Raw genomic sequence first — 22,386 nt, 5'->3', positions numbered from 1 at the left:
ACACGACTTTTCGACACATTTCCTCTCATTGAAGAATTCTGATTAATGAGACTAAATTTATTATTCTTCTAAATTTTTGATCGAAACTCAATCTAAAACTTGAAATAATAAGGCCGATGAAAATATTTTTCAAAGTTTGAAAAATTGAAATAACAATAGCCATAGTCTCAACATTTTAATGATAAAAGTGTTTTAAAATGCATTTTACACTAGCTTAGTTGTTTTGCAATTATTAATTTAAAAAAAAAAACATTTTGCGGTATTTGTACATTGATTTTTTTAAAAAATCAAGGAATTTTTGAATAAACCAATGATTCTAAACGCAGGGGAATGCATTTTTAATTGATTTCAGCTAATTGCACTTAAATATTCAGTGATTCCGCAGTTATTCGTGTAACTCCAGAATTATTAATTCAAGTTACTAATGGTCATTATTTTAAGCAAAATCTGGTAATCTAATCTAATCTAATCTAATCTAATCAGACCCTAGCGCAGCCAATCTTTCGAAGGGATCCTGGAGAGTGCCTTAGGTTAGATGACGCCTAGCACTCTTCTTGTCATTTATTAACATTTGTAGTGCGCCATTGCATTTGAATGCATTGAAACATCACAAGCGTTAAAGCGGCCAGGCCTACTGCGTAAAGCCGTATCGCAGAGATGACTCGTAATTGGGTTGAGTTTGAGCACAGAGTGTTCGAACAACAACACAATTCTGAATCGACAGGGGAGGAAGAAGCGTGGGGACACACCACCATACGCTCCGAGATTTTGGTTGTATTCGTTGGGAGCACCATGCTAAGAAGGTTTGGTACTCCGGGACCCTCTGGGATGGGACATTGTATTTCCACGAATGCCCTGGACACTATATGCCGTGGTTATAGCGCCACAACTCGCTCTCTGTAATAGTATTCCTAATTCCAGTCCACGCTCACGAAGTCGCCATGGCCTAGTGGTTAGCATTTTTGCTTACCAATCCAAAGGACGGAGGATCGAACCCCGCCTCGAGCGACTTTGATTTTTCGTTCCTATTCATCATTTCAAATTTCCTATGTTCTTAATTTTCTCGTTGGGAGCAGATGGGAATCGTACCCAGAACCATTCGCTTACAAAGCGAACACCGTAATATTTTAAGCATTTAATTTTGTGTGATTCAAGTAGTTTCCGGTAATTTAAAATAATTCTGGTGAAATAACAGTTACTCGTGACATGTTTCCAGCAATCCTGGTTATTCCATACAAACTGGTCAGTTTCTCGTTGATGCTTGATATTAGTAAAATAATCCAAAAAAGGTACATGTAACAGTATCACAAAACTGGATCATCACATCGTACCTCTTCCCAGTATTAAAGTTAAAATTACAACCCCAACTATGGGTTGTATCCCATCACCCCATCTTCCAAACCAACCGGACGTGCCTTCGCATGTTGCTCCAAGCTCCACGAGAATCGGAACCCAACCCCGGCTTCCGGACAAGGCTAACTTTTGGAGAGTTCTTCTGGTCATTTTTGGTTGTCGGTTAGAGTGGGTGTGTGTGTGCAAGTGAGCGTGTTCCTGTAATGTACATTTTACACTTTCAAGCTTTGGCATCAAACCACAAAATTTTTGTTCAACTTTATTATATCGATATAAATAAAAGACAGATTAATCAAAAGCAATTAAAAATAAATATAAAAAAAACTCCACCATCAAACACCCCGTGTCTACGTGCTTAGACTAGTGTTCTTGAAATTTTAATGTATTCGACGTAGCTGTGCTTTTTTTGCGCCCTACCCTCCCGGGACAAAATGTGGTCAAATTAGCTAATGAGAGAGACAGAGCCACTACTAGTCCCGGTGAAGAGAGTGTCCTTTTGCCAAAGTGTCCCCTGTCCAGTTTCCTCTACTGCAGAGAGGAGTTACAACAAGGACGATAAAGATAAACTTGGAAGCAACACAAGGATGCAGAGAGAGAGAGAGGAGGCCAGAAGAATAATGTTTGTGTTTAAATTAGTTCTACTGCTGGAGACTCTCCAGTGGAGAGTTAAGGGGGGGGACTTTAATTTGGACGACAGGGAAAAGGGACAAAAAATGAAAATGGGGTCAGATGTGGGTCAACTACGACAACCAGACAGAGTCTGGTGGGGTGGTGGTCGTTAAATTTTCCAATTTGGTGCGCTGGGATTATGATGAAGTTTGCAGTTTGTGGTTGTGCTTAAACTGGCTGAATTGCTGATGGATTGATGGTTAGGCTAATTTTGGGTTATATCGTCTTCATCAAGCATTTTGATGAGTTAAATAAGACTAGAATTCGATTTTTATTGTGGAAAACCTGAAATCAGAGGATTGGAGAATTTCCCTTATCCTTTTAAAAAAGTTCAGCATTTATGTATTTTTGTTTTTTTTTTTAATTTAAAGGTAATATTTTCCCCCAAAATACCACAATTTTGTAAACATTTCCCACCAAAATATATTCCTGGCCGTTGTTTGTCTTTCGCCGGAAAGCTTCCTGCCAAACATTGTTAGTGTGGGAGTTACAAAACTGCAATATTTGCACGTCAGCTGCAACAATAGTTTTCGTAACAGACAACCGCCACACCGAACTCACAAAAACAAACCTCGGGCTCGTTCGAGCATGGCGCCAAAGTTTAGCCAAATTGAATGTGCATGGTGTGTGAATACCCTCCCCCCCCCCGCCTCCCCTAAATGTATGCAATTGTAACTTTACATAGTCAGTGGTTGAGCTTTTCGTGACTAATGTGCGGGTTTGTTAGTTTTAACTGCCGTGCTTTCGGTGGCTTCAATGAGTTAGATTGGAAAACTTTTCAGTGACTTTTCCATCAGCTGAATTTTGGACAAACATTTTGAGGAAACGTTGTTAAAATTTTCCAGAAATAATCTCATAAACTTGATTAAACCATTCTTTTTCCGTTTTCTCGATAAAACCGCGAGCAAAGAAACGCCTTCATGTAGGTTGCATGTAAAGCACGCCCCAAATTGTATGCATAAGTCGTCCTCCTCGCTGGTCGGGTTTGAGTGGGGTTTTCCGGCGGAATTGCTGCCGGGGGTTGGCGTCTTGCTGTCGCTCGCGCTGAGGTTTGCTGGCTGGCTGGCCACTTTACTGTGGATGCCCTCAAAACTGTGGGCTAACTTTACGGAAGTGGATTTGAAGCTTTTTGCGTGATAATAATTTTAAAAATAATTTAAGTATTTTTTGGATTATGTTACAATTTAGTTAATAAGTTTATCGATTTAAAAAAATCACAAATAAAATTGAAATATTATTTTTATTATTTCATGGATTTGTCTTCGAATCTGACTCCTATCGTTAGCCATTGAATATTTTTTAGATTTATTTTATTTCATAATTATCATTCAATTTCTATTGAAACTTAATTTTATTTACGCTTAACGGTACACATCAACCATAGCTTTTGCACCCAGATTTCTGTTACAGACATTTTATAATCATTAAAACTAGTGAAACTATCGATATGATTTTTATTCATCCCCTAAATTACTGTCTTCAAAGATATTTACAACAAAGTTTGACTATTTTTACAATCAGAATCTTGCAGGATTAGGTCCGTAAGTTTGACAAATTTGGAATAAGAAGACAACAACTTCCTTGGCTGCTGTGCACCCTTAACATTTTTTATTTTATTGATTTCCTTTTTCCTGAAAGTGATTTATCTAAAAACTGTTAAACTGTTTAACTGATTTCGGTAGATCCGTGGTAGATTTTCTTGAAATAAATCGTTAGCAAAAAATTTACAAATCATGAAACATATTGATCACACAACGAACTGTGGAAGAGAAAAGAAGCAACTTAGGTCATTTTTTAAAAATTTGACGCTAACGAATTATTGTTTTTACATCTACCGTTGGTCTTTATGACTACACAGCAAAAAATCCGATGGTAAAATCGCATGCAAAAGCATGCACATCACCTTCGTCAAAATAAACACTTAATATTACACACTGCATGTACAATTTTTGCAAACACAAAAAAAGTTGCAACCGACGGGATTCAAACCCAGCACCAACAGTAAGGACTGGCGCCTTAGCCCACTCGGCCATCAGACCGATGAAAAGCTGTAAGGATAAACGCATATATGAGCTTGACATTTCGGTTAAGTAGGTTTCCCATACTGATGGGCTACATATTTCAGGGTGTAATATTACACAGAATTTCATAAAATAATGCAATATTTATTTTACACCCAGGCCTTTTACACGCAGCTGGATTACTACTTTTTTAGCTGTGTATGTTTACAAAACACAAATATCTTTGTTTATGGAGTAAAGTGGCACTATTTTTGTATGCTTTTGTTTTTTTCTGATTAATGAATAATATTGAAAGAAATGAACAAAATAGACGAAATAATGAATAAGCGTTGTTTTTTGTGAATTAATTTACTTTAAAAGCAAAAAAAGGAAGCTTTCCAACTTTACAATCATCGTTGGAAAAGCTTTTTTTTTACGCTAAAAAAATATAAATAATGAAATAACATGCCATGGCTTCAACATTTGAATGGAAAAAGTGTTTCAAAATGCATTTTACACTACTTCAGTTGTTTTTCAATCTTTAGTTTTCAAAAAATGTGAGATTTGACGAAAACAAAAATTATAGCGAAAAATCTTTTTGCGGTAATAAACATCGAAAAATTTCAATAATTTAGAAGATTTTTAAATCAACTCAAACATGCTTAAAATGATTCTAAACGCAGGGGAATGCATTTTAACTTGATTTTAGCTAATTGCACTTAAATTTCCATTTAAATTTAGAAGTTTTTTTGAAAAAATATTCTTTTGACCCTTGATTTTTCGGGCAATTTTTGAAGGTGGGGGGGACTACAACTTTAAATAAAAATTGTACTAGCCTAACGTGATTTTGGCAGTATGCAGGGTTGCCAGATTAAAATTGAAAAAAATATGGCCAAGTACCGATAAAAAATTTGGAAAAAATTGGCATACGAACATCCTTCAATTATTATTAGGGAAGGGGATGAAGGATATGACATAATGCAAACAATTGTAGATTTTAAATGGTTTTATTGATTTTTCGGTCTGAAAAAGGTTGAATTTACATTTTCATTCATTTATATATTTACCTATTTTTTCCTCTTTTCATTAAAATGAACGATTTTATCATTTTAATGAAATGTTTGTTCAAGATTGGCAGAAAATGAAAAATCTGTCAAAATCTGGTACTGATAATGATTAATCTTTATTTTTGAAGACACTTGAAAAATCAGTTATTCCAAGATTTGTCTGGCAACCCTGCCTGGGACTACCATCTGAGACTGAGAACGCTCTGGGTAAGGCAGTTTGACATAAAAAATAGAGGCTTTTTCTTTAGGTGAATTTTTCTGGTTTAAAATTTGGCTATGATCCAAAAATCGAGTTCCTGAGTCATTTCACAATAGAAAATTGAATAAAAATATATTTTTGTCCATTTATACCCTTGAGCAGTTCTCTACGGAATCGGTCTTTTTTCTTTAATTTTAATTTTTGTATTTTTTAATCCGGCTGAAACTTTTTTGGTGCCTTGGGTATGCCCAAAGAAGCCATTTTGCATCATTAGTTCGTTCATATAATTTTCCATACAAATTTGGCAGCTGTCCATACAAAAATGATATGTGAAAATTCAAAAATCTGTATCTTTTGAAGGAATTTTTTGATCGATTTGGTGTCTTCGGCAAAGTTGTAGGTATGGATATGGACTACACTGAAAAAAAAATGATACACGGTAAAACAAATTTTGGTGATTTTTAATTTAACTTTTTGTCACTAAAACTTGATTTGCGAAAAAACACTATTTTTGATTTTTTTTTACATCAAATGCCAACTTTTCAGAAATTTCCAGAATGGGCAAAAAATCTTTGACCGAGTTATGATTTTTTGAATCAATACTGATTTTTTCAAAAAATCGAAATACTGGTCGCAAAATTTTTTCAACTTCATTTTTCGATGTAAAATTGAATTTGCAATCAAAAATTACTTTAGTGAATTTTTGATAAAGTGCACCGTTTTCAAGTTATAACCATTTTTAGGTAACTTTTTTGAAAATAGTCGCAGTTTTTCATTTTTTAAAATTAGTGCCCATGTTTGCCCACCTTTGAAAAAAATATATTCGAAAAGCTGAGAAAATTCTCTGTTCAAAAAATCATAGCTCGGTCAAAGATTTTTTGCCCATTCTGGAAATTTCTGAAAAGTTGGCATTTTATGTCCTCTAAAACATATCAAAAAATAAAAAAAATTAAAAATAGTGTTTTTTTGCAAATCAAGTTTTAGTGACAAAAAGTTAAATTAAAAATCACCAAAATTTTTTTTACCGTGTATCATTTTTTTTCAGTGTAGTCCATATCCATACCTACAACTTTGCCGAAGACACCAAATCGATCAAAAAATTCCTTCAAAAGATACAGATTTTTGAATTTTCACATATCATTTTTGTATGGACAGCTGCCAAATTTGTATGGAAAATTATATGAACGAACTAATGATGCAAAATGGCTTCTTTGGGCATACCGAAGGCACCAAAAAAGTTTCAGCCGGATTAAAAAATACAAAAAAAACGAATGACCGAAATCTCAGAGAATTGCTCCCTTACTAAAATGAAATGATAAACGTTTGAAAAACTGACGCCTTAACTAGCAATGCTATTTATGGCCTTCATATTTCAGGCTGTAATATTACATTGAATTTCATGAAATAATGCAAAATTTATTTTACACACTGGCCTTTTACCCGCAGTTGAATTATTGTGTTTTAGAGGTCCAGATCACAAAACTAAGTGGAAAATAGATTTTCCAAAAATAGGTGAAGTTTTGGCGCTTTGGTGGCTTTGAAAGAGTTTGGGGAGCCACTTTTGTTTGAAAATTAGGGTGTTTCACGATTAGGTTGTTTTATAAAATCTAATTTCACTAGAATATTTTTGGATTTTTTTTTTACTTTTCTAGAAAGTTGTTGAGCATGCCATTCCAAGCAACTTTCTACGACTCATTTTGTCAATAGCAACAATGCAATCCTTAAAAAAAAAACAGTTTTTAACGTAGCAATTCAGGATTATGTTTTAGAGAGAAGTGGTAATCTGAGTACTTTTTGGCCTCTTAAAAACATACAATTTTGTTTTTGAAAAGTTAATTTAGGACTTGAGGATCAAAAGTAGCAGTCATTTTGATGTTAAAAAACAATTTTAAACTAAAATTTTTATTAAAAGTGCAGGCCAAATTTAAAGTGCCAGGTTACATCGTGGTTTTTTTTTTAATTTGAAAATGTATAATTTTCAAGCGAAAAGTGCATGGGACCACCCTAACGAAATTTGAAAATTGACCATCTACGCAGCGATTCCATGTCAAACCACCAGGATCTAGATCAAAAAGGCTCTGATTTGTCTGAAATTGGCATGGGAGTTTCTTGGCCAAAATATATAGACGCGTTTTTTTTGTTTGGCAAATAGGGTGGTCCTATCCTAGATAGGGTGGTTCAAAAATTGCATTTTTATCGATTCTAGCAAAAATTGTATGTTCAATTAATGTACTGAATCCCGATAACTTTTTTTAAGCATATCTCAGAATCTTGTTTATGGATATTTACCATTTTCGGATGTGTTACGTAAAACTTAAAGATTAGAAAAATATTGGTATTTTTCACTAAAAGTCAAACTAGGGCGTCCAATTTCCCGTCCTAGGAAAAAAAATCCCGGGATTTCCCGGAAAAAATATTTCCCGTTTCCCGGGAAATTTGTGAATTTCCCGGGAATTCCCGAAACACAAGCGGAAGTGAACATTTTGTTACCTTTTTGGCCTCAATGTTTTATGTTATATCATTTGAAAATAAGATATTTACCTCTTCCGGCCATGATTAAAATTTAGATTTTTTAAAATTTAAATGAAAATTGAATTGATATACATAATTCTTTCAAAAAGGGTTGTGCCAGAAGAATTTGTTTAGAAGTACCGTCATCAGGGGTAATCTTGGGTATGATTCAATCTCACCCCCCAGACAGAGAAATTACAGTTTGAAGTTATACATTTATGAAGGTTAAATATGAAAAAAATATCGTTTGATTTCAACCACTTTTACACAATGAAAATTATTAAAAACTAAATAGAAAATTTGTATATTTTCTCAAAGTTGCATGATTTTTTACAAGTAGTCAAGCAATTAATTGATTCCCACACTCATTTGACCATTAAAATTGCTGTTCTATACAATTTTATTGCAAAATATTTATCAGAAACTGGATCAGAATAATTTTAAATTTCCCGGGAATTCATGGGAAATTTGTTGAAAATTTCCCGTTTCTCGGGAATTTTGTAACCCCGGGAAATTGGACGCTCTAAGCCAAATTAATCACTTTTCTTTTGAAATGTAATGAGCTAAAATTTGTTCAGCAATTCCGGAGAATTGTTTATTTTTAAATGTGGTTTTTGTGGATCAGGCTGCTTTAACGTGGAATCATTTTGCTCAGAATCTGAATCTGTCTCCAGAATTGAGCCAATGTGTCAAAATATCATTTTCACAGTGTCGTGACGGCCGTGCAAGTTGAGGTGCGGACTTAGTAAGCTGTATATGTCTATCGCAAGTTTGATATTATTTTGGAAATAATTTTTTTCTTGCGTTTGCCAAAGGTAAATTTACACATTATCAGACGAAAAAATAATCACATTTTCGTACCACAAATCTGGCAAAATTCGCAAATGTTTCTTAATGTGTTTTTGTGAAAATAGTTCCATCAACTGAATATTTATAAATAATCCTTTTTTGGGTTTCAAACTCAATTCTGCTAACTATTTAAAAATCAAACAGGATTCATGTTTGAACCAAATCTAGCCACAATTTCTCCCTAGTCCCACTATTTCACCATCCACGAACTCACTTTTCGAAGCTTTGTTTGAATTCTCCTCCCGCGGGACGTTATTTGCTGCTAATCCATGGGGATGAAATTATCAGTCGGAGTTTTCCCCGTGGGTTTGAGTTGAAATGGAATGTGTGTGTGTGTGTGTGTAAAATGTTCATACACTTTGGGGTTGAGGTTTGACCGCCCGGGCACTTGCGGTGGCCACTTAACCCCGTCCGGAATGTTCCGCCTCCGCGGCCACGCACGGTATGTGGACGGAATGTACGCTTCTCATCCACCACCTCTCTAACCACAGGGTGGTCCAGATTCCATCATGATGCGAGAACTTTACCTTAAACTCCGGGTCCGGGAGTGCAGTTCAGGAGAAGGGCGCTCGAGCTCTGCTTAAGTTGGCTGACCCGGCTAATTAGATGAAATCAGGTTGGGCTAATTGAATTAAATTTGGTTTCGGAGTTGAGCGAAGAGTTGCAGTTTGAAGTTAATCTGTGGTGTTATGGAATGTTTGAAACTTTAACGACCTTCATAAAATTTTGGTATTCATCCAGTTTTAGTTAATTTGTAAATAAATTTGGTTAATGTTGGTTAAATCTTTTTAGGACTAAAAATTAATACCTAAATTTAACATAACACTTTTGAGTAAGGCCCGTTAAAAAAATGTACCTAGCTACTCTTCAAATTCCCATCATCAGTCCAGTTCTGCGTTCCGTGGATTAACTGTTTGAAAAGCTGATAGAAAAAAACTAACATTCAACCGAGCGAGTTAATCGTGCGGAAAGCAGCGATTGCGTTCAGCCGGGCTGACCAACTCTCGCTTTGCGATGCAACCAAACTAACCTCCAAACTAGGTTGCCTCATCATCTCCCCCCCGGTTGCAACTGTTGGAAAAGTTGGTGCAACATTTTGCAAGGTGTTCCCGGAACTGCTATATTAAATTCTAGTTGGCCAGGCGTACCGAAAGCGTTTACGCAATGTTATGAAATACGGTGGAATGGTTCCGTCTCAATTTTTGGAAAATTCCAACTTTGAATGCAGAAATTTCCATGGCATCATCATTAAGGTTTCGGTATTTATTTTCTCTGTACCCGAGCAGACGGAAATAACTTGGGAATAACATTGTTTGATGTTTGAAAATACTAGGCCAATAACATGTCATGTTATTAATAACAAGTTTTGTTATTCGCCGATATGATTTTTTTGTTATTGGATTGTTACTGTAATAACAGAATAATAACATTTTCAGTTATTCTTCGAACAAATTTTTGTTATTATTTTTTGTTATTTTAACAACTAATCCGATCATCCCAATAACAGTTGGTGTTTTTCTTCCATAACAAAAAATGTTATTCTCAAGTTGTTTTGGCTTTCAACCAATTTCAGACCAATAACAAGTTTTGTTATGATAACATAAACTGTTATTAAACCCTTATGCAAAAATGGATTTTTCAGGAAGATTCCATAACACTTTTTGTTATTTTAACAGTATTTGTTATTGAAATGGCATGAATTTTGTTATTACCGTCTGCCCGGGATAACTTTTTAATTATAGACTTCATCAAAGTTCATAATTTGATTTGTTAACCAGAATCACAAACAAGATCAAGCAATTACTGCAAATGTTTCAGCATGCAACGAGCTTTCCCTAGAATGCAACTGGAAGTTGGAAAATAAAGCAAACGTTATGACATTTTCTTCGTAATTCCCAGTTTATTTTTCTGAAGAATATTCTCCTTTGAAGAACAATATTCTCTCTGAGCAGTTCTTCCAAGAAAGAGCAATGTTTTACAAATTTTATTTTATTTTTTATTCGAATGAAATTAGTATATCTTTTCTATGAACAAAGAAGACATTTTGCGTTATTAGTTCGTTCATACAAGTCTCCATACAATTTTGGCAGCTGTCCTTACAAAAAGGCTTTTAAAATATTAAAAAAAACGTATCTTGAGAGTGGATTTTCTGATCAATTTGGTGTCTTGGGCAAAGTTGTAGTTATTGCTTAGTAGAGGTGGGCAAAACCGCTCTTTTTTAGGAGCCGCTCATTTTCGTTCGCTCATCAAAAAGAACCGCTCTTTTGAACGGCTCTTTCGCTCTTTTTCAAATTTTGGATAAAAAGGATTTTTTTTATGAATCGTGTGATTTTATAAGTTATTTCACATTGGACTTTTATAAATTATTTGATAAAACAAATTAAAACTGAAAACAAGAAGATGCCCTTGGAAACCATAGGTCTTGATGGTCTCTTTGTCAAGATTTCTACTCGAACCTAAACATTCGAGTTATTAAAAGGCATCCAAACTTAAATCTAGGATGCTGGAAAAATTGTTTTTAATTGCGTTTATTTCTGCAAGAATTGAACTAATGCTGATGTTTTATTTGAAGAAAATATTCTGTGAACTCTTTTCTACATTCTGATTTAACCGATAAAGTCTATAAACGCTTATATTTAATCAGACAAAAGGGTTTATTTTTTTTTTCAAAAATATCTAAACTATTCAGTAGATTTTTGGTAATATTTTACAAATTATGCAATTTGAAATGCTCAAATTTGTATTCTGGTAATACTTTAGTGTACAATCAATTGCACAATGATTTTTTTTTCATTTTGTTTAGACAATCATATACTTTTGAGAAAAATGTTTATTAGCATTGAAATATTTGAAATTGCATTTTCAATTCTCAAGAACAAATTTTATACTATTTTTTTTGAAATTCAATAAATTATATTTATAACATAAATCATGCCATCTTGAAACGGTTCTTTCAAAAGACCGAAGTTTAAAAAGAACTACGGTTCTTTTTTTCTGAGCTACGGTTCGTTCGCTCTTTTCAGTGAACCGGCTCTTTGAGCGGCTCGCTCTTTTTTGCCCACCTCTATTGCTTAGGGCTTCTACCCTTGAATAACTTTGACCCATTTCTTTTATTCTAATTTTCAAAAAAAAAAAAAAAATTCGCAAAATAACAATTTTGTTTAAAAATTACGTTTTGCCATCCTCACTGAGGCAAGGCTAAAACCCTGCTCTAGAAATGAACTTTTCACAAAAAGCTCGTAGACCCACCTTCATGCATACCTATCGACTCAGAATCGAAAACTGAACAAATGTCTGTGTGTGTATGGGTGTGTTTGTATGTGACCAAAATGCTCACTGAGTTTTCTCAGCACTGGCTGAACCGATTTTGGTCAAACCAGTTGCATTTGATTTGGTTTAAGGTCCCATACGTAACTATTGATTTTATAAGGTTTCGATAAGTAGTTCAAAAGTTATTTTTAAAAATGTCTTTTTGTTTTTATCCGGATGTTAGATAAGTGACCGGAAATCGACTCAAATACCATCATGTTCACAGTTGGTTAGGTTATTAAAAAAACCTTTCCAACTAGTTCAAAACATTGAACATCTGGCAACACTGTCTCGAGTTATGCTCACTTATTTGATATTTATGTACTTTGTTGAAGTCGACTCTCACTAAATATATTTAACCTGTGTCCGGATCCATCTTCCGAACGACCGTTGGTTAGGTAATCGAAAAACCTTTCCAACGAGTCCAAAATATTGAAGATCTGGCAACCCTGTCTCGAGTTTTGACCTCTTAAGTGATATTTGTGTACTTTTCTATTGCAGATTTTAAGAAAAACTGGATGAAATTTGTTTCCAAACTCATCGAATCACCAATTGTTGATAAAGAGTGAGGAAGGCATCAACCACATAGGTGGATTAAGTTAGTTTTTTTGATTGGTTTTAAATGACAAAAAGGCATCTTTTGAGCAATGACACAAGCAGTGTTGCGACTTTTTTTTAATCTTAATTTTTGAAAAGCGTTGAATATAGTAGTTTTTTTAGTTAATATTTTTAGATGTAAAATCAAATTTAAATTTAAAAAAGTACTGAAATTGGGGAAAATAAGTATTTTGGGGCCACCCATAAACCACGTGGTCACTTTAGGGGAGGGACAGGGTTTGCGATTGGGCACGCTCTACACAAATAAAAGATTTTTTTTTGTATGGACAATTGTTCACTGGGTGGTGGGGGGGGGGAGGAGGGGGTTGAGATTTCCAAAAAAGTGTCCACGTTGTTTATGGATGGTCCCTTTAGAGTCTGTCAGGATTGATTTGAAAATAATAATTATTTTTTTCGAAAGAACGAAAAATTTAACGAAAGTTTTGTTTTTTGATATTGAAAATCGGACGCATTTATTTGCTGAGTTATCTGTTTGCTGTTTGCTTTTCTTTCAGAGGCAGTATCTCAGCAACCGTTGGTCTGTCTTTAAAGCTAATTTGTAGGAAATTTTCTTATCTTTTCCAAAAATATATAGTCAGAGATACTCAAGCTTGGTCATGATTTCAATAAGAAAAAAACACGTTTTCAAAAAAAAAAAAAAATAATAATGGTGGCTATTACTTGGAAACTGTGCTTGATTTTAAACTGTATATAAATTACTTTTCGACCCGACAAAAGTATTTTTTGCTGTTTTGGACGTTTATTCAAAATTATGTTTTTTTTTTTAGAAATAGCAACACTGCCAAGTGATTTCTGACCAAAATGTGCCATCGCTCATAAGATGTAATGTCTACAACTGGAGAATACTAAATTGATCACAAAATTCAAATTCAAAGAACTATATTGCCCCTGATCGCATAAATGTCCCATATGCATTTTCATCGATTAAGAGTTATTGATGCAGTTTGGTTCAAATTCTTGTGCTCTTTCAAAAGAGTCTATAACATCCAGTACTTTGTTCTAGAAATCAGGAGAAAATCCAGTTTTTTCGCGAAAACTTAACACGTAGCCTTATGTATGGGACAAACTTGCCTTGCGTTTTTCTCAGCTTGCTGTTTTTGCATATGGGACATTCATGTGAACATGGGCAGTATAGATTATGATAAGTACGATTCTAAAAAACAAACAAGTTACAATCCTAACGAAAAAAAAAAAAAACTATCAAACATATCAAATTGTATAAATTATAGGTTTAACAACAATTGAACCTTTAACCCTCTGCAACCACACCCCACCTCTAGACGAGCTTCGTTCTAAAAATTTGCCAAAAATCCATTTCAACCAATTTTGATCTTTAAATAGCATTGGAAAGAAGAAATTCTCAAATTTTAGAAAATATTAGGGTTGGAAGTTTGACTTGTTTATGTGACTTTGCCAATGTTTTTAAACATGTAATTTTGTTAGGTGTCAACTTTCCTATATTTTAAGTAAAAAGAAGTATGCAGTAATTTATCTCATGTACAAGACTATGCCTCTACGCATTTTTTTTTACAATTTAAATGGTAATGGTGCCTTTCTATAGCAAAAAGTGAAAAACAAGCGAAAAAAGTGACATTAAAAACATGAGAAATTAGAAAGGCAAAGTGTAATGATAGGAGGTGGTAGAATAGGACAAATATACTCAAAAACAAACATAAACTAAACAAGATAAATGCAAATTTAAATACAAAAAATAAAACAAGTAAATCATAAAATAATAGAAGTGAAGTTTTTCGTAGAACCAAAGTAGCTCATAATAACCTGACATGGGAAAAATAAAAAAAATCGAAAAAATATTGTTGGGCTATGACGGTTAACTTACGGTACACCAAAATCTCAAATATATAATATTCAAATCTGTATCGTAGTTTTGATTCCACGAATCTCTGCTTTGCACGAGGAAGCTTTCCAAAAAGATCCCAGAAATTCCCAAAAGCCCACTCCCCCTCACCAGTGCCAACTATTAGCAAACCGTTTCGCTCCCCGTCAAGAACGGTTCATTATAGAAACCGTAGGAAAATAAATATAAAATAAAGGCGAAACTTTCCCACGAATTTCCATTTTCCATCCAGCTTAGGCTGCCGGGGGGATTGGGAGGGGTCACGACCTGTGGTCGCCACGCCACAGAGTGTAAAAGCTTTGGTTTTGAATAATTCATTCACACTTTTCCCGGCTGCAACGTGTCTCTCTCAGTAAATGAACCAACACAATTCCTGGCTCAAACTGAACGGTGTGTGTGTATTTTTGGTGGAGTTTCTTATTTTGGATCGTGTTGTGGTTTTGCTGGCTTCCATTTAAATTTATTCCCACTTTTTTCCGAAACCCTCCCACCCCCCAACCCATCCTGATAATGCTCTTGATATGTATATTTAAACTGGGTGGATTTCGTCTAAGCTGTAAGCAAGAACACAAGCAAATGTCCAGAATTTGAACAAGCTTGGGGAATTGAGAAGAGCGACGATATTGTGACAGCAATACTGCAGAGAGAAAGTTTCCTTGAGTTGACACTAGGGGCTAGGGGAGGAAGGTTTATTTCTGATCACACGTCTATTTTGAGATCATGATGAGTTAATAATTGACTTTTGGATTCTTATAAATATATGAAACCAAATAAAATCAACTTCAAGCAAAACAATGTAAATGGGCCAATGTCAAAGTGAAAATATTCAGTCGATCCTGCTAACGTCAATTTGTGTTTACATAAGGAACAATCAGAATAGACTCTTTGTATACAGTTCTAGAGTTTTTTTAAAGGTCTCATAAGCTATTGTGTTTCATATGTTTATATGACCTTTAAAAAAAAAATTAAAGAAAATTAAGACTTAGACATTGGCAATTGTTGTTTTTTTGTTGTAAAAGTGGTTCCAACAAGATCTTTCAACTTTAAAGACTGAAAATCAGTGTGTTTCCCCTACATTTGATTGCGAGAGGTCGGTGAGAACCTAGGAAGAGAGCATTACAAAAAAAGTGGGAAAAAGCAAAGTCGTGTTTTTGAGGACATTCAATATACTCTTTAACATGTTGGAATTGATGGGTAAATCATAAACCGTCCAATTTGGTCGAAATTGTCCTTCCCTTTTTTGAGTTAAACACTTCGTAAAAATGAATAGATTGTTTTTGGTGAAAAGTTATCTTGGCAAAATATATCTTCCTAATATATTCAACTCAAAAGTCCTATAATTGAGCTTAGTGTGGGTTTGGTGGTACCTTCTTCGACAATTTTTTCGATAGTTAAATGTAATAATAATAATTTATTTATTATTATAATAAAAATTATAATTATTGACAAATTTGAAAAAAAAACATTGTGTTGCTATTTTTTTCTATTTTCAAAAAGGTTCTTGTGAATAAGTTTTCATGGCATAAGAATGAGTGCATTTTTCGCAGGAAAGATAAAGTTGAAAAGTTGAAAAACAGTTTTCAAAGTTGAAGATAGCTTTCAAACGAATGAATCAATCAATTTTTGTTTACGAAAACACGATTTTGACAAACTCCACCCGATTGGTTTCATTTTTTAAATGTTTTAGAGGAGAAACAGTGCTACTTTTGTGCTTTAGGATATGACTACACTTAGGGATTTTTCCCGCTGGTGAAAATGCATTGTTCAAGGTGATTATAATTCAAATAAAAAAAATCACGGAATTTCACAGAGCATGAACATGTTTAAAACAACTTGGATAATCTTATGTTAAACATGCAGAAACAATTTTTAACACCTTTTCTAAACTTTTATCAAACAATTTTTCAACTATTAGTTATCGTTTGGCTCAGTGATATTTCATGTTTTAAATTTCTAGTTTCATGGGACCATCATATCGTTGGAATTTCATGAAACTCAGATTTTTTTTTAAATATTTCTGAAAAGGGCTGATTTCAATGATTAGAAATAATACCTTAAAGCCCAATTCATTTAATCTTGAATAAACAAAGTTTAAATCTTCAACTCTACCTTTCTAATAATTAGACTTAATATAGTAAGAATTCGAACAAAAGTTGATAAAATAATGCAATTGATGTTCCAGACGGCGATCTTTGATTTGCCAATATTAACTCTACTTCGATGAAATCTTCATTCCCTAAAAAAAAAATAAAAAAAAATTGCATGCATTATTCCTACATGAATACAACAAAACTGAGTCTCAACAAGAAGAAAAAAAAAATGGCGCAAAAAATTCTTTTTGCAATTCTGTCGTGAAACTACTTACTTTTCCTGTCATTCTTGAACGACGAAATAGCCTACTTTTCTGTACCAAAAATAACAGAATCGAATAGCAACACTTTTCAAAATAAATGCTGAAAAGTTCTACTTCTCAGCACTTGTTTCGAAAAGTAACACTTTTCAAAAAAAATTTTGATTTAAACGGTTTATTGACAAAATACATGAAAATTTGACTTAAAATTTCACCACCCATGGGTGTTTTTCGGAATTGCAAAAAATGTTCTATGGAACTCGTTGCAAAACTTGATTTTTTCAGCACTCTTCGTATTTATCCAACTCGGTGAACCTCGTTGGACAATTCTTCGACTCGTGATGAAAAAATCCTCTTTTTGCAACTTGTTGCATAAACTAAAATGTACTCTCTCGGCCTAAATCAAATTAATCATGTTAAAAATCAAAATAATCGCTTTCTTGATCTTCTTTCTACTAATATGACTGAAGACTTCTGTGTGACTGAAGCAAATAATCCACTTTGGAAAAATGAAGCTCATCACACAGCAATTGAATTTTCACTTTTTGTGCATAAGGCTATTAACAGACCAGATGGTTCAGATTACGAAGAAATTCCTGATTACAATAATGCCAATTATCCCTTAATCAAACGTAGACTATTAGAAGTTGATTGGAAAGCATTACTAGAGAAAGAAACGAACATCGAGCTAGCAGTTAACACTTTCTATAGCATTATATACGACATCCTCGATGAAAGCGTCCCAATACGAAGAAAAAGACGCACAATTGACAAACACCCGCCCTGGTTTACAAGAGAGGTTAAAAACCTTAAAAATAGAAAACAAAAAGCTCATAAAGCTTACAAAAGCAATAGCCAAAAACTTGATGAGTATCTACAAATATGCAGTCAGTTAGAAGTCACCATCCAGTTTGAATTTGAAAAGTATCATAGAAAGGTGGGTAATTCTCTACCAACTCACACGAAATCGGGAAAAGTTGCCCCGACCCCTCTTCGATTTGCGTGAAACTTTGTCCTAAGGGGTAACTTTTGTCCCTGATCACGAATCCGAGGTCCGTTTTTTGATATCTCGTGACGGAGTGGCGGTACGACCCCTTCCATTTTTGAACATGCGAAAAAAGAGGTGTTTTTCCAATAATTTGCAGCCTGAAACGGTGATGAGATAGAAATTTGGTGTCAAAGGGACTTTTATGTAAAAAAAAAGACGCCCGATTTGATGGCGTACTCAGAATTCCGAAAAAACGTATTTTTCATCGAAAAAAACACTAAAAACACTAAAAAAGCTTTTTTTCGTAAAATCGCGATAACTCGTGATGTTTATTAGCAAACCCCTTAAGTCTATGTATCAAAATTTTTGTAATTGTCTGCTCTACAACTTTGTAGAACATTGTTACACTCTAAAAAATAACCCTGCAAAGTTAGAAAAAACACGAAATTTTAAAATGAAAAATTTTTTTCTAAATGAAAAATTGACCCTTCTGGGTCAATGTAGATTCGAAAAGTACATTAAATTTCCCATAAAATGACATGTTCCAAAATTTTTTACAGTTGAGGAACGGAAAATGGTAAAGTTTTTAAAACTTTTTTAGCGTTTTTTCGATGAAAAATACGTTTTTTCGGAATTCTGAGCACGCCATCAAATCGGGCGTCTAATTTTACATAAAAGTCCCTTTGACACCAAATTTCTATCTCATCACCGTTTCAGGCTGCAAATTATTGAAAAACACCTCTTTTTTCGCATGTTCAAAAATGGAAGGGGTCGTACCGCCACTCCGTCACGAGATATCAAAAAACGGACCTCGGATTCGTGATCGGGGACAAAAGTTACCCCTTAGGACAAAGTTTCACGCAAATCGAAGAGGGGTCGGGGCAACTGCTGTGTGAGTTGGCGGAGAATTACCCAGGTAGAATCGGAAATCAAGAGTGATTCCAAGCAGTTTTTCAATTTTGTCAAATCAAAATTAAAAAGTAGTAATTTTCCGTCAAATATGTCTCTTGACAATAAAATTGGCAAAAACAGTGCAGAAATTTGTGAATTATTCGCAAACTTTTTTGAAAGCGTATACACCTCTTTTGATGAAAACGATCGCGACCGAAGCTACTTTTCCTTTATACCCCAAGCGAATAACGAAATAACAGTCGATAGCTTATCCTTAGATGAAATACAGGCGGCTCTTAAAGCTCTAGACAGTTCAAAAAGTACCGGACCAAATGGAATATCTCCAAAATTTGCGAAAAATGTAGCCTCTGAACTGGCTTCTCCGCTTTATCTGCTATTTAATCTATCATTAAAATCAGGAATATTCCCAAGTGCTTGGAAGAAAGCATATTTAGTTCTAATTTTCAAATCCGGTAAATAATCTGACGTGAAAAACTACCGTGGAATTGCTCTTATTTCATGTATTCCCAAGCTCTTTGAGGCAATAGTTAACAACAAAATGTTTGCTCAATTAAAAGACTACATAACACAAAAACAGCATGGATTTTTCAAAGGGCGCTCAACAGCAACTAATCTTCTCTCGTTCGTAAACTACACATTGAATGAAATGGATAACAAAAACTCTGTACAGACACTATATACTGACTTTAGCAAAGCCTTCGACAGAGTGGACATTCCTATGCTTCTTTTCAAATTAGATAAAATCGGAATTGATTCTAATCTACTTTCATGGCTTAAATCTTACTTAACAAAACGCACGCAATGTGTTAAATTTAATGGCCTCATATCTAGGCTCATCAATGTTACTTCCGGGGTACCTCAAGGCTCTCATTTAGGCCCATTACTTTTTATTCTTTACGTAAATGATGTATCCTTTATATTTAAGCATATCAACGTTTCGATTTACGCAGATGACATGAAATTGTTTATGAAAATTAAAGACGAAACTGACGCTTCAAGATTCCAGAACGAAATCAACATATTTTATGAATGGTGCTGTCGTAGCTTTTTACAACTTAACATTAAAAAGTGTACATCGATCTTGTTCAGCAGAAAAATAAATAAGCCAAATTTAAACGTAAAACTAGACAACCAGACAGTTGAAACCTGTTCAAATGTTAGAGATTTAGGAGTCATACTTGATTCTAAAATGACTTTCATCGAACATTACAACACGATGGTATTCAAAGCAACTAATATGCTCAACTTCATAAAACGATTCAGTTATAACTTTAAGGACCCCTATACATTGAAAACATTGTTCATAGCTTATGTTCGCTCTATTCTTGAATATTGTAGCGTCGTGTGGAGTCCACACATCAAAACACACGAAACCCGTATTGAATCAGTGCAAAAACAATTTTTACTATTTGCTCTTCGTAAACTAGGGTGGACAGTGTTTCCCCTTCCTTCGTATATTGCACGCTGTATGTTAATAAGCTTAGAAACACTTGTAAAGCGTCGTGAATTCGCTTCTCTCTCGTTCGTAAATGATCTTATTACAAACCGAATTAATTCTCCAGAGTTGTTACAAACATTAAATTTCTATGAACCCACACGCGTATTGAGAGCACGTGAGCCTTTCGCATTGCATTTTCACAGAACTGACTACGCTAAACACGGGCCCATGAATAGAATGATGGAAACTTATAACAAATATAATAACATAATCGATTTCACAATGACAAAATCCACCATGAAAAAACAGTTCTACAATCAAAGATAGATGTTCCCCCCTTGTAATTAGAAACTAAGCAACGATCATGTAGTCTACGTATGTTTGACGAATAAATAAATAATGAACCGATTGCTTCAAAAAACTTGGCTCTACCATTCACTACTATTGTGGTACTGTTAAGGAAATTTCTCTAATATTCTAAATATTTTTCAAACCATCAGGGGGCAGGGAAAAAAGTTTTGAATTTATAATTAAAAGTACAAGTAAAGTTTTAAAGTCAAAGTTAAAAGTACAAGTGATTGTAAGTTATTTAAAATATTGTTTAACGTTTAATTTTGTATTTTAATCAAAAAGTACAATCTTGGAATTTTTTTAAATAAATTTTGAATTTAGTGACCATATTTTTTGTTGAAAAATGGACTAAAATGATTCTTTTTGAATTAAATTTCAGAAATGGGTAATTCTCCGCCAACTCACACAGCAGTTGCCCCGACCCCTCTTCGATTTGCGTGAAACTTTGTCCTAAGGGGTAACTTTTGTCCCTGATCACGAATCCAAGATCCGTTTTTTGATATCTCGTGACGGAGGGGCGGTACGACCCCTTTCATTTTTGAACATGCGAAAAAAGAAGTGTTTTTCAATAATTTGCAGCCTAAAACTGTGATAAGATAGAAATTTGGTGTCAAAGGGACTTTTATGTAAAATTAGACGCCCGATTTGATGGCGTACTCAGAATTCCGAAAAAAACGTATTTTTCATCGAAAAAAACACTAAAAAAAGTTTTAAAAACTTTCCCATTTTCCGTTACTCGACTGTAAAAAATTTTGGAACATGTCATTTTATGGGAAATTTAATGTACTTTTCGAATCTACATATACCCAGAAGGGTCATTTTTTCATTTAGAACAAAATTTTTCATTTTAAAATTTCGTGTTTTTTCTAACTTTGCAGGGTTATTTTTTAGAGTGTAACAATGTTCCACAAAGTTGTAGAGCAGACAATTACAAAAATTTTAATATATAGACACGGGCAACTTTTCCCGATTTCGTGTAAGTTGGTAGAGAATTACCCAAATATATTTTTTTTAATTTTTAAATAGTGTCTATCTTTGTTAATTTCTTAAGCTTTCTTTTTTGAAAAATTTTGATCCGACCTTAGATGTGGGCTTGAAAAGAAATAAAATCTCGAAAAGTGAGTGTTTCTAAATGCATTTGGCCCTTAATTCAATTGATAATATTTTGGAAGCTTATGAAGTTTTAAAATCATGCCTTCAATTTCGAAAGAGTAAAATAATTCGAGTTAAGTCTTGTATGGAGAAATCAATGATGCAAAATTATTGTAAAACCACACAAAAAAAATCATTTTTTTTGTTTTGCATTTAAGGATTCATTCAAATATTACGTAAATTTTGCATTTTTAGATACTCTTACATTGAATTGAATTGAAAATTGGCAAAACATTTGGAAATAAGTATCTGAGTCAAAGTTACTTTTAATGTTAAATATCAAATCAAATTATTCGCTCTACAGCATTGCCTTGGCGTTCTCGATTGCGAGATTCCTACTCGAAACTAGGTGTTCGAAGGCTTGATTGTTGAGGCAATTGCAAACCTCTTTTTACACCTAAGCTTCCATCCACCTCGGGATTCGAACTGATGACCTTTGGATTGTTAGTCCAACTGCCTACCAGCGACTCCACCGAGGCAGGACCCAAGGAGACGACTCCTACACCTGGACTGAGCTAACGACCTAACCTCTGGGTTAGACCGGGACCAACATTTACTTCCCTGTCCGACGGAAGGCGTGATCAGACAAATCTCGTCTCAAAATTTGCCACCGGGACCTTCTGGGATCGAACCCAGGCCGACTGGGTGAGAGGCAACCACGCTTGCCCCTACACCACGGTCCCGGCTAATGTTAAATATAATCAGTGTAAATAATAGCATTAAAAGCATACGAAACAGTTGCTTTAAAATTAGATGTTCGGT

At 34.2% G+C, this 22,386-nt stretch overlaps 1 protein-coding gene and 1 long non-coding RNA gene across 5 annotated transcripts in view; both read left to right on the top strand.

Annotated features, from left to right (window-relative positions):
* The window catches only part of LOC120417046 (nephrin), a 392,997-nt gene that overhangs the window by 5,817 nt on the left and 364,794 nt on the right, over positions 1-22,386 (top strand). The window lies entirely within an intron of this gene.
* Positions 17,339-18,730, top strand: LOC128093657 (uncharacterized). Its single transcript, XR_008212668.1, has 2 exons — positions 17,339-17,720; positions 18,688-18,730. It is a non-coding gene; the product is annotated as an uncharacterized LOC128093657 (long non-coding RNA).

The sequence above is a fragment of the Culex pipiens genome, chromosome 3 (genome assembly GCF_016801865.2).
Source record: "Culex pipiens pallens isolate TS chromosome 3, TS_CPP_V2, whole genome shotgun sequence".
NCBI classification, from domain to species: domain Eukaryota; kingdom Metazoa; phylum Arthropoda; class Insecta; order Diptera; family Culicidae; genus Culex; species Culex pipiens.
The sequence above is the reverse complement of the archived record's forward strand: the minus strand, read 5'-3'. Positions and strand labels throughout refer to the sequence as shown.